Source organism: Myxocyprinus asiaticus, chromosome 14 (genome assembly GCF_019703515.2).
Source record: "Myxocyprinus asiaticus isolate MX2 ecotype Aquarium Trade chromosome 14, UBuf_Myxa_2, whole genome shotgun sequence".
In the NCBI taxonomy this organism is placed as follows: Eukaryota; Metazoa; Chordata; class Actinopteri; order Cypriniformes; family Catostomidae; genus Myxocyprinus; species Myxocyprinus asiaticus.
This window is the reverse complement of record NC_059357.1, coordinates 50,326,297-50,339,386: the sequence shown is the minus strand read 5'-3', so window position 1 is coordinate 50,339,386 and position 13,090 is coordinate 50,326,297.

Sequence of the window (13,090 nt, the reverse complement as noted above, 5' to 3'; positions counted from 1 at the left end):
TTGGCCATGCCTTGGTAGATCATATATAAGTGGGAAGGAACCCATTTACTGGAGTTCCTCTGCAGACTGACTTGGCTTTGCTATCTCTGATAATAAAGTCTATCTTTTGGCATCAAAACCCCAAGACTTTGAAACTGATTCTTCACAAAGATGGCAGAAGCCACAAAACTCTCTGCTATTGCGAGTGACACCATAAAACAGACAGCCCCTTCATTATAAACAGCACTGACAGGTAAAGATGAAAACAAATAATACACATAATTAGTTATTTAAATACACATCATCAACCTTATTAAAATGTTGTTGTTTATTTACTGCAGTATGACTAACTGGTAGAGGTCTGCTACCCGAAACGGGCCCAATGGGACCCGAGAATCTGACGGTTTTTCAAGTAGGACTTCAGGTCATGTTCAAATTTGTAATTAATGAAAAAAAAAAAAAACAGCCTACCAAACTTGTTTTGCGCACGTGCAACCACTCACAGACAAGCGCGAATGGACGTGTTAGGGGCCGTTCACACTAAACGTGTATTTGCATATGTCTGTTATGTTTTCCCATTGTTTTCCTATACAAACACATGCTGGACAAATGTCTTTGACAGTTGCGCCATGTCTCGCTGTTTCTCCAGCGTCTCGTGCAGGACCGGCACTGTTTAAACACCGTGTCAAGTTAAAAAGAACTTAACATTTTCAAAAACGCATGTTCTAGACGCGTGTCTAGATTGTTTTTAGCACAGTTGTCACAAATATTCAAAATTCTGAACAAGTTCAGGCTGTAAAGAGGGGACTGTTGCATTGTTTCATATTATTCCAGATTGTTCTGCACCAGGTGAAGTTTCAGCAAATAAACGGCAAATCTGCTCTAGTGTACTGAGGGGCTGCCCTGCCTTGTTAAAACTGTGTATGTTTACTGTTTCAGTACTATTAGGAATGTTGCCTATATGCTTACATAATATATAGCCTATTGCAACAGTACTTGCTAGGAGAAGAAATTATAAAGATAGTGAGCGATTTAGGGTTCGGGTTCGGGCTTATAATCAGATGGTATCGTTCGGTCTGGGTTCGGGTTTCATTTTAAGGCCCGTGCAGACCTCTACAAAGTGGTAACTTGTATAGATTCATATTTAATCTATTAGAGTAATCTATTAGACTTAATTTTCATTACAACTGTAAATGTTGTAATTAAAGGGTTATAAATGTGTTTAGGCTGTTTTTTTTTAATAAATACTATAGTTTATTACTTTATTTTTTTTAGAAAAAGTAGCCTAATGTGGAGCCATCCATGGTCTTACCTGTGGTAATGGCCTTATCATTACAAATGCCATTGTTAAACAAGGATAGAACAATGGTAAACTTTCATACGGGCAAGCACAATTTAGAATGAAGGGATTAAAACTACCATGAATTATGGACAAATTATTGACAGGTTTTCCTCCTGTTCTCACTGTCCATGACATAGATATTCTAAAGGTGACTTAATTCAGGATTGTGTCCTGTTAAACTAATATAATTCTCGTTCAAATAGGTCCAAACTAATGCATTCAGTTACAGTGTCCAGTTACCTTTATCACTTTTTGCAAGGCGGGGGATTTTGGCTATTGAAAATGTTGAGTGGCTAGTGACTTTGGAAACTACTAGCCACAGTGGCTGATGAACGAAAAAGTGATTGTTCATTGCAATGTTATCATTGGCATTGACAGCTGTTGGTAATGTTCTCTTGTGCATTCAGACACGCACTCTACTTGCTCTGCTGTTGCGTAGCTCGCGCCTATTCTGGTAAATCGCAAGAAAAATGCAAAACAGATTTGGGTTTTTTTATTACTGCGGATTAGAATCCAGAACTCCTTGATCTAGAGGTGAAAACCTTACCATGAGACCAAGCATCGTTGGGGCTGAAATTATGCTAATTAGTTGACTTCACTGATTAACAAAATATCAGTACTTTCACTCTTGGGTGAACAGTTATCAAGTTATCAAATGATGCAACACATTAATAGTATTTATCTAAACAGTAAAAGATTATTTGACATTATCTGCATATACTGCAAATATATATGTAACAAGTTCTTAGTTCGGGGCAATGGAGGAGTCAGGAGACAACGAAGCAGGTTCAAGGTCAGTCCTTTTATTTGGAACCACACAATCAACAGTAACCGTCGATAACAGAGAAAATGTAAATAAATGAAAACACTCTCAACATAAACACAATCTCTCTCTCTCTCTCTGGGTATGGGCTGTCATGCTTGACAAACCCCTCTCTGATGCTTTGGCGTCCTTTTAAGCCTTCCTCCGCTATCACTATAATGAGAGACAGGTGTTAGAAATAATTATGAGCCAGGTGATGAGCCTTACCTCTCTCCCTCTCCCGCATACCAACACATGACCACGCCCCCATGCCACAATATATAATATACACACACACACACACACACACAGTTAGTTCAAGACCTCGAGACATTCCTTGAGTGCTGATGTCTCAGAATTCTCTCTTTACCACAAAATACTCAGGGAAGACCCCACTCAGACGTCTATCTTTTACACATAGAAAATTATCCTCAGCAAGCTGACTAACACTAAAGATGAGGAATAGAGTTAAACATCTTTTACACACACAAAATTATCTTCAGCAAGCTGACTAACACTAAAGATGAGGAATAGAGTTAAACAGCTATAGCTTTACTGTTCATCTCTGCTTTAAACACATGACAGATTCAGGAAATCTCTCAATCGCTCTCTCTCTCTCTCTCTCTCTCTCTCCCTTTCTCTCAAACACACACACAAACACAAAGACACACATCCTTGTTTCTCCAATAACTTGTTAGAAACAGCCCAAGATGCCGTTACTAGTTCTAAACTGACATTTTCAAATTAGTAATGGAGGATTTGGTGCATCTTTTAAACTTGCAATGGCAGATCCAGATCCGTGGCGTAAGAAAGTAGTTTCACACACAACTGAGTTTTTTGTGACAGTCTTTTATACGGCACACTTGCTCATGTGATGTTGCTTTATATCTATCTATCTATCTATCTATATATATATATATATATATATATATATATATATATATATATATATATATATATATATATATATATATATATATATATAGATATATATATATCTAAACAATTATTACCATATGTATTTTTATACATCAAACACTATATTGGCATTTAAAAAAGGGAAATTTTTGTTGCTGGGTCTCAGGAGGTTATAGTAAGATGACATCATAATAACTTAAATGTTAAACAATGAGACCATTACCATAATGGAATGGAATGACGTATAAGAGATATACCTCAAACGCCTGTTGTATCATATTTGATACATGGATTTAGATGTGCTTTTTCAATAAAATAATGTACAGCATTTTAACCAAGCACAAGTTGCTTATATTCAGCAAATACTCATTTTAAAATATCAGTAACAATATAATCGTTATTGTTGCTTTTACTATGTCAAAGCTTATACAAAGATTTTACATCAAAAAGACAAGTGCTTCGCAATACGAAGGCAGACATTTTAAAATAAAATAAAAAATGAAATCCTTCTACTAGAAATGCATGGAAACAGTAGGTGGCAGTGTACATCTAGTACATTGCATAACAAGATTATCAGCTAAATTTTGATTATGTTAATGATGTAGACTGCAGAGGCTTTAGAAAATCGCATATCAAATTAGATACAGTCAGCAACATATTAATATTCATGAGTTTCGCCACTCATAAAAAGCGTTAACATCCACTTTTGTACTTTCAAAGCTTTTAAACATTTACTTCCATAATGTGATGTATTTCTGAGTGAAACAGGATATTAAACATGAAAAAAATATATTTTATTTATGGGAAACTAACTGTGAAAATTGTCTCTATATGACAGTTGGTTGGAAGGGAGGGGTCGAAACATAAAAGGGATTGGTGATGTCAGCCAAAAAGGATACTTTTTTCAGATGCGGTGCAAGTTATTATATTTATGAAAGATTAAGAAGACAATTTGTTTGTTTTGTTTTTAGAATAATGTGTAGCACTGAATTGTTCGCAATATAACTATGTATTACGAAAGTAATAGAGTCAGTTTTGATTTCATGTTGACTTTAAATTGAACAGGGCTATTTCTGAAGGCTAGCTCTAGCTGTGGGCTGTAGACACTCTATATAAATTATGCACACACAGGCATATTGTTTTATTGAACTGCTTGAAGAGTGATAACAGTTCATAAAGGGCTGATTCAAACACCAGCCTGACACGATGGATTTTTCCTGCCTGCAGGGCATCTTGAGGCTGCACAGCTCAAAGTACACACACTTTTTATCTACTCTCTCTGACACAACTATTTAATATGTAATATTTTAAATGTAAGAGGATACAGCTGCAGAACTGTAATAATTTCTCTTTCTCTCTGGCTTCAACAGAAAATAGATAACAACAGCAACAAACCCCTGAATGCTTCTAGTGTGACCAACTCTTATCATTAAATCTACAGCCGAAGAGTTGAACTTTTTGGCGTAGAATTACTTTCTTTTATCGCAGCTTAATATGCAAAGACAACTATAAGTAAGACATTCATAGGTTAATATTCTTGAAAACTGTAAACACTGTGCCTGTTGCACTTTTAAAAAATTGTGACTCGTGCATCATATTCCAAGTCTTTTGAAAGCATTCAATCAGTTTTTGTACTTTGTAATATCTAAGTGTTGTCCCGTATGATATTTTACACCACATTTCTGGACAGACTTATTATTAACCTTTCATGATTTCTCCTTTGACATGCATAACTACCTCTCACATGTCTATCACAAAATATCAGGACTACATTTGTACTAGAATGTTATCCAATTTCATGATGGCTATAGTGACACACTTATTGTAACATTCTGTAACGATGTTGCTGGCGCTGGCAATGACAATGCAGATGAAGACGAAGAAGTAAAGAACCCAAGTGCAAATTTATTCCAACAGTGTATCCAAAACTCTAACTACAATCATAAATCAACAAACATGAACTTGACATAACAAACTTGGTTTGGCATAACTAGACTAGACAGAAACTTGAATAATCCAACAAAGTTACATTTACAAACAATGCCTGACAATGGACTATGGAAACATGTGGGTTAAATACATGACATGGGAGAACACATGACAAAGATAACCAATAAACACAAAGAACTCTAAACAAGATAACAAGACAATCAACCAATGAAAACAAGACACATGAATATGGAGGGAAACATGAAATCACATAATAAGGGAACTACATGACATGAAACAGGAACTAGAAATTTCAAAATAAAAGAAATGAAAAACATGAACCAACACATAAAACATGGCATAAACTCAAAGTTCTGTAGGGAGCTGGGGGGGTCTTAAAGTGTGGCTTGGCAAGACAAGGCATGGAGCATGGGATCAGGGCAACGTCTGTGGAAGGTGGAGCCATGAGAGGCTCAAGGGGCGGAGACTTGAGACTTGAGGGGCGGAGCCATGGATGGTGGAGCCGTGAGAGACTTGAAGGGCGACAGCATGGAACATGGTGCCTGGAGAGTAGCCGACGACTCGAAGGACCATGGTGGAGCCAGAGGATTGGAGAACTGAGGTAGCGCCCAAGGCTCGGAGGACCGATGTGGAGCTGGGGGATCGGAGGACAGACGTGGAGCCGGTGGCACTGAGGACCCGTAGGGAAGGAGGTCCCCGGTGCAGGCTCGGATTGACGAAGCGTAGCTGTAGGATTGGAGAGCTCAGGCAGAGCCAGGTGACTGACTGACCAAGGTGGAGCTGGAGGGACGAGGGACCCCGGTGAAGCCGATTGGCCAAAGGACCACGGTGGAGCCGAAGGGACATAGAGCCAAGGTGAGACTGAGGGCTCGGAGAACCAAGGTGGAGTCCAGGGCTTGGAGGGTCTAGGCAAATTCGTAGGGTCGGAAGTTCCCCTTGTCTGATCCTGAGGAAACATCCATAGGGTGGGTACAAGGGTGGGAACCATCTCCAGGTCCACTAGCTCAGATGTGACTATGACATGGTGTGGAACAGACTCAGGCATGGCTGTGATGTGACATGGAGCAGGCTCAGGCGTGGCTGTGACATGACATGGAGCAGGCTCAGGCGTGGCTGTGGCATGGCATGGAGCAGGCTCAGGCGTGGCTGTGGCATGGCATGGAGCAGGCTCAGGCATGGCTGTGGCATGGCATGGAGCAGGCTCAGGCGTGGCTGTGGCATGGCATGGAGCCGGCTCAGGCATGGCTGTGGCGTGGCATGGCATGGAGCAGGCTCAGGCATGGCTGTGACATGGCATGGAGCAGGCTGGCTTGTCGGCCATGACGTGGAACTCTGGCTCGGCGGCCATGATGTGGAACTCTGACTCGGCGGCCATGACGTGGAACTCCGGCTCGGCGGCCATGATGTGAAACTCTGGCTCGGCATCCGCCTCCCCCACAGTGAACATGGAACCAATAATCTGCAGGGCGAGGTCGATATATTGAGCCAGACTGTGGGTACCACCTGGCATCAGAGAATAGATGGGCTCATTCAATCCAAATCGGAAAAAGTCCTTGAGGGCCACCTCATTAAAATCCACCCTGCAGGCCAGAGCACAGAATTCCTCCACATAATCCTCCAGGGGAATCGAAGAAGCTGGATTGCTGGGTTCATATTGCATCGGTCAGGTATTCTGTAACGTTCTGTAACAATGTTGCTGGCGCTGGCAATGACAATGCAGACAAAGAAGTAAAGAACCATTTTTATTCCAACAGTGTATCTAAAACCCTAACTACAATCATAAATAAACATAAACATGAATTTGACATAACATAAACTTGGCTTGGCATACCTAGACTAGACATAAACTTGAATAATCTAACAAAGTTACATTCACAAACAATACCTGACAATGGACCGTGGAAAACATGAGGAAACCAACAAAATACACGACACTTATGCTCAATGGGAAGTTTTATTTTCATATATTTTATTTTATTTTTATATATTTAATTATTTTGTTTTTAAATGTTTTTTTTTAAGTAGGTTTCCAGTTTTGTTTTAGGTGTGGACAGTAATCCTGCATGACATTACGCCAGTAGTTAAAAACCAGTTTCATATTTTTGGATTTCTTAGGAGACCATAATGACACATCACTGACCCTACAGTGTGTTTTAATATTGGTGTGCATAGATTAAAATGATTAAATATAATGTTTTACTTGTTTTCATTTATGAAGTTGAAAACATGACTCATATTATATAAATCCTTCTGTGACAGATGTGTGCTTTTTCCATTCCCCTTTTTGATTTGTAACTAGTAGTCCATAAGAAACATGAAAAAATAATATATATATATATATATATATATATATATATATATATATATATATATATATATATATTTAGACCAAATACTTTTTCTAAAAATTTATGTACACATATGTGGACAACAGGACTAAGTTGTGAAATTCTAAATAATATCAAGCTATAGAACGTCAGATTTTTTAAAATCAAATTGTTTATTGTGTTTCCAGAAGTGTTGGTTATTCATGTTTTTGAAATATTACAGACATTACATCAGATATGGGCATAATTAATTCTGATTCAAAGTACTGGCAAGCATCATCCAATCACTGCCAACCATGTTAAAATAAAATTATACATTATAAATTCTGAATCTATGTACTGATTACCATTGTCCCATATCTGCCAAACATGTTGAGTGGTTAAAACATCATCTGCAGCCTGAAACTGAATTTAAATAGGAAGTTTAGATTGAATGCACATAGCACTATAGAGAGCTATAGGATGCTACCTTGCTCCCTTTCTATATTTAGTGAATAACTTAACCTCTAGTGTGCTGTCTGTCTGCACTGGTCTCAGAACAGTTTGAAATGCACCTTATTTTCATCCTAACTCCATATAAAGCCTCTAAAAGCAACATTTTCCAGATTTTGGATGAACCCACTGATTCTCAATGTGAAAATGCACAATAAATATAGGATATTTAAACTGAAACTGAGCATCCAGTCCACAAATGTGGTCATTGTGTTTAACAGTGCACTGTTTCACGATAAATCGCTCAAATTTTAAATGAAGTTAACAAACGTAAGTTCAGGAGGAGCAGGCCTATGTAATCTCCCAATTATTTACCAGTATATAAACGCGACCTCTTACCTCGTCATAATGTCAGCTCTCCCAGCACCAACCTTTCCTCAACGGCACCATGTCTGACATACCGGAAATCCAGCTCTTTTCTTTGTATGATGAACTCTTGAATCCTCCAGAGACACCTTTGCATCCATTGCAAACCAGACCTGTTTCCCCCTCACCAGCCGAACGTCCAGGATGACTAACTCATCGCATACCATCACAGCATAACAAACTTCGCTCAAGAAGACCATGCTCCCGGCCTCCTTCATGATCTCCTCAAAATACAAGCGCTCCGCACGCGCCCACATTACAAACGCCATCAACATCACAATCATCTCTTTCTCCAACCGAAAGCCTTGCAATTCCTCCCATGGCAAATTTCTCCATTAACAATCTTTTTTCAAGCCCTCTATAAATCCGGCATCCATTTCACATGAAGAACCAGTAAAGCACAACTATACAAGCTTTATTCATGCCATAAACAAACGAAATGAAGAAATCTCTGCGAGGCTTCTGAGCAAACCAAGCACCTCTCTCCATCTTCTAAAGCCCACAATCCACCTCTTCATCACCCGGTAGGACTCGAGGTAGCTGCCAACACTTCTTCATCCGCCCCTCTAACCGGCCGGCAGATAATAGCGCCCGCACGCTATAGTTCCGCCCCTGCTTCCTCACTAACAATCCCCCCTTCCCCTCCCTCTTTTCAACAGGTGCTGGCCACATCATTTTCAGCCCTCTCTCCTGTTCCCCGTTCTATTTAAATCCATCCATCAGGGATCCACAGCAGATTTAAATCCAAGATCATCCTCACAAATAGCTTCCTCTAATTTCATTCCTTCTACCACATCAAACCAACACAACCCCAGAGCAGATCAAAGCATGAGACTGCCTCTGCAATCGATCCTGCCTCCATCCTTTCCCCCTCTTTCTGTCCCATTCGTTACCGCTAACCAAACCATCCTAGGAGCGGATCGAAGCATGAGGCTGCCTCCGCAAATGGCCCCACCCCTTTCTTTTCCACCTCACTCTTTTTCTTCTGTTATTACTAACCAAAACATCTATGGAGCTGACCAAACCACGAGGTTTCCTCTGCAATTAGTCCCCCTCCCGTCCAGCCTACATCCAATCCTATCCCAGCTCCGATAGCATCAACTCATCCCCAAACATTCACACTCTCTACTTCCACTTCCCTTCCAGCACCCCCCACACAGTTGCCATGGATCCCCCACCAGTTTCATCTCACCTCTCGTGCTCAGATCCTAGCAGGAATTCAAATTATTGGCCCCAGATGTGGACCAGACTCCAACCCCAGTACCTCCCTATTCAGAGTTGATATTCCTGTAACTCACCTGTTTAAACATCTGCATTCCCTAACCTTAGACTCCATCATTAATACTGTTTCCCCCAGAACCCTGAAATCAGACTGGACTGCATGGGGAGCTTTCAATCAGCCTTTTCCCGAATTCTCCTTACTCTCAATATCCTCATTTGTCACTTACTTAAGCCAAGTAAAATCTATCCAGCCTGGTACCACTAGAGTTTACCTTAGCAGCATCCAATTTTTCTTCAAACTGATCTTTGACCAGCAATGCCCCACTATAGCAAATCCACAGATCTCCCTCCTAATCAAAGGAATTCAAAAAACTAAACCAGCTTGCCCCAACTTCAGACAGCCCATAACAATCTAAATCATTGCAAAATGCCTGTCTTTCCTTCGTTCCGGACAATTTCCCCCCAACACGGGATTGGGGGGAAAAGGTCTAGGGTTCTCCCAGCAAGAACCCTAGACACTATGTTCATCCTAACGTTCTTTGGCTTCTTTAGCTGATCAAGGGGCCATTTCGTCTACAATTTCAATGCCCATCTAATCTTCCAATTAATTACCAGTATATAAAAGTGACCTATTACCTCGTCTTAATGTCAGCTCTCCCAGCACTTCACCTCCTCACCTACTCCTCCTTTTACATCAGCCCAGACTACTATCTCCATCCTTACTAGTCTGGGGGGGGGGTTATAAATTCGAATTTCGAGTCACTTCCTTGAGCTCCTCCACTGCGGACAGCAAGCAAAACCAGTTTTTACCATTCACACAAAGATTATAGGGGCACGCAAACTCATGAAAAATCACATATCAGATGAATCTAGAGACTAATCTTTTGACTCAAATAGGTTTCAATGTAAAATTTAATTAGGTTTCTTATCAGATGTAGTTTTGTTGTTGTTTCTCCCAAACACAATCTCCTCTGAGTCATGTGATTTGTTTGATCACATGACTCAGTGCATCAAAAGTTTAACCCTTTACCGACAAGAGTCTCCAGAACTGAGTTCAGTCAGTTTAAATTAAATTAAAATATGCGCTGCATATAGTGAAGCCAAAACGTAACGTTCACGCAGGTGGACATGGGGTCACAGGAGGATTAAACTAGAGTTTTACTGTATATTGCTTCTTTAATCTTAATCTACCAAAAGAATGTGTGTATTTCTCTTTAAAAATACCCAAATCTTTTAGAAATGTATCTTTGTTTTCATCATAGAAATGGTTAGGATTAGGGTTGTTGAGTTACACAATGTACTTTCAATTTAATACTTAAATATGATCAATAGTAGTACTTATAATTAGTTTATAGAAATTAACATGAACCAAACTTAATTAATTCTATAAAAGTATTTGTAAAGGAGGAGGCGAGAAACAGCTTTCCTTGTTTAGGTAAGGATTTATTTTCTGCGTCTGTAGCATAATTACAGTCTCACAGTCTTTGCGTTATCCACTAAGTTAATCTCCAATTGCACACCGCTACACAAAATAAACTCTCATCATTTGTATTAATAACACTCTTTGTTTCATTCCCGTCTGTGGTGCCCAGGCTCTCTCTTCTATTTGCGGTGTGTCTCTATTTATGCCGCTCTCCCCGTGCTCACTGAAATTAGAGACAGGTGTTAGACATAATTTAGCTCAGGTGTAAGCGCCCTTACCGCTTTCTCTCTCTCTGGAGAGATGCTTGACCACATCCCCGCTGCCACATATCCCCACCGCCCGACTCAGGCCGGGGCAGCATCGGGCCGGCCTACCACTCCCCCCCATTTCTGGAAAGGAAATCGGCGACAACCATCTGCGCCCCCGGTCTGTGGACCACCTTGAACTTAAACGGCTGAAGAGCCAGATTCCAACGGGTGATCCGGGCATTAGTATCTTTCATGCGGTGGAGCCACTGGAGTGGGGCGTGATCCGAGCAGAGGGTGAAGGCCCGCCCCAACAGGTAGTATCGGAGAGTGAGGACCGCCCACTTGATGGCGAGACACTCCTTTTCCACGGTGCTGTACTTAGTTTCCCTTAACGAGAGCTTACGGCTAATGTACAGCACCGGGCGCTCCTCCCCCTCCACTACCTGCGAGAGTATGGCCCCCAGCCCCCTGTCTGAAGCATCTGTCTGTAAAACAAAAGGGAGAGAGAAGTCAGGTGAATGTAAAAGTGGCCCCCCGCAAAGTGCGGCTTTACCTTGCATGAATGCCCGCTGACACTGCTCCGTCCATTGGACCGGGTCTGGAGCTCCCTTTTTAGAGAGATCAGTCAGCGGGCTGGTGACGTCCGAATAGTTAGGCATGAATCTTCTATAATAGCCAACCAGCCCCAGGAACTGTCTCGCCCCCTTTTTGGTCTTGGGCCTCGGGCAGGTCGCAATTGCTGCTGTCTTGTCAATTTGGGGATGCACCTGCCCGTGGCCCAAGTGAAACCCCAGATACCGTACCTCCACCTGCCCAATCGCGCACTTCTTTGGGTTTGCTGTGAGTCCCGCTTGGCGCAGCGATCTCAGAACCGCCCTCAGATGTTGCATGTGCCGCTGCCAATCATTGCTATAAATGATGATGTCATCTAAATAGGCAGCGGCATAGGCTGAATGCGGTCTGAGGATTCGGTCCATGAGACGCTGAAACGTAGCCGGGGCCCCAAACAAACCGAACGGAAGTGTCACAAATTGGTGTAATCCAAACGGTGTGGAGAAGGCGGTTTCCTCACGGGAAATTGGTGTCAAGGGGATCTGCCAATAACCCTTCGTCAAATCCAATATCGAGTAAAATTGAGCAGTGCCCAACCAATCGAGCAACTCATCAACACGAGGCATTGGATACGCATCAAATTTAGACACCACGTTGACTTTCCTATAATCCACACAGAATCGCACAGACCCGTTGCTCTTAGGCACTAGAACAACTGGGCTGGACCAATCGCTGTGGGATTCTTCTATTACCCCCATATCGAGCATCGAATCCAATTCTTCCCGAACGATTTTCTTCTTGTGTTCGGGTAATTGATAGGGGCGGCTACGTACCACGACCCCCGGCTCGGTCTCGATGTGGTGATAGATGAGGTTTGTACGGCCGGTAGAGGGGAGAACACAACCGCAAATTCCTGTTGCAACATAGCAACCTCCGTGAGTTGACTCGGTGAGAGGTGGTCTCCGCAAATGACCGGGGTGAACTGTTTATGTTTTGAACTCACCTCCGGTCCAAGCTCTGCCTTCTCGGGAACTACCGTAGCCAACGTCACGGGAACCGCCTCCCCCCACAATTTCAGGAGATTGAGGTGGTATATTTGACATGCGCCCCCTCTATCGGTTCGTTTAACCTCATAATCAAGATCTCCCACTCGTCGTGTGACCTCAAAGGGTCCTTGCCACTTGGCGAGTAATTTAGAGCTCGATGTAGGAAGCAATACAAGTACTTTATCTCCCGGTGCAAATTCCCTTAGCTGAGCTCCCCTGTCATACAGTCGGCGCTGTCGTTCTTGAGCTTGGAGCAAATTCTCCTGTGTTAGCTGTCCCAAAGTGTGGAGTTTTGCTCGAAGATCAAGAACGTACTGAATTTCATTTTTGCTGTTTGAAGGTCCCTCCTCCCAGGCCTCTCGCAATACATCAAGCACACCGCGTGGGCGTCGCCCATACAGCAGCTCGAATGGGAAGAAGCCAG